The sequence below is a fragment of the Sus scrofa genome, chromosome 14 (genome assembly GCF_054392235.1).
Source record: "Sus scrofa isolate SSC_HxYL_T2T_F1_AM1 chromosome 14, Sscrofa_HxYL_maternal_Yorkshire_Landrace_v2.0, whole genome shotgun sequence".
In the NCBI taxonomy this organism is placed as follows: Eukaryota; Metazoa; Chordata; class Mammalia; order Artiodactyla; family Suidae; genus Sus; species Sus scrofa.
Genome location: NC_139396.1, coordinates 152,102,019 through 152,102,798, shown reverse-complemented (window position 1 = coordinate 152,102,798; position 780 = coordinate 152,102,019).

Genomic DNA, 780 nt, shown 5'->3' with positions numbered 1-780 from the left:
GTGGCTTTTTCTTATTGTCGTTTATTACATAATTATTCCTTCCAGGCTGCAATTCCATTTTAAGTTATTAATAAGGTATGTAGAGTGTTTATATATATCCAGGACCTATATCTGTCTTTCGTGTAAGTGATAAAATCTGTTTACTTTGTTGGATTAAATTTAATTTCTGGATATGGAGTAGAGATTTGCATCCTTCTAAAGACGTATGCTCTGTTGAATATTAATATAGTAAGAGCTCATTAGAGTCCACAAATAATAGGAACCATCATTTTACCATTTCTAGATTGATCTTTGGTAGTACTTGTGAGTAAAGATTGCATTCAACAGACAAAGTAGAAAAATTTAATATGTAGACAGACACTCTCTAGCAGGTATACCCAAATTTAAATCTTATCTATTTATTGAAAGTTAGCGTTTGGGCTTCCATTTAATATGATGTAAACATTGAATTTGCACTTTTAGTATGTGTTAGAAAGATGCAAAAATTATTTAGACTTTTAGTATTATGTAAGCTTTCTCAAGAGGTCCAAAAGACCGGGTTTTGTTAAATATGAATTCTGCTGCATGTAATGGTCATCTGCTAATGTCCAGTGTTGTTCAGGTGTATCACAGTAAATTATGTTTCCGTCTATTGCATTTTTAAACTAGGAAGTGTCAGTAATTACGACATTTTAAAAAGGTGTTATTCTAAACTGTAGTCTAATATGGTATGCAAATGCCATGTTAGTATGAAAAATGGGCTTGTGCCTATGTAAATTGGGTCTGTTTTGGGGAAGAGGG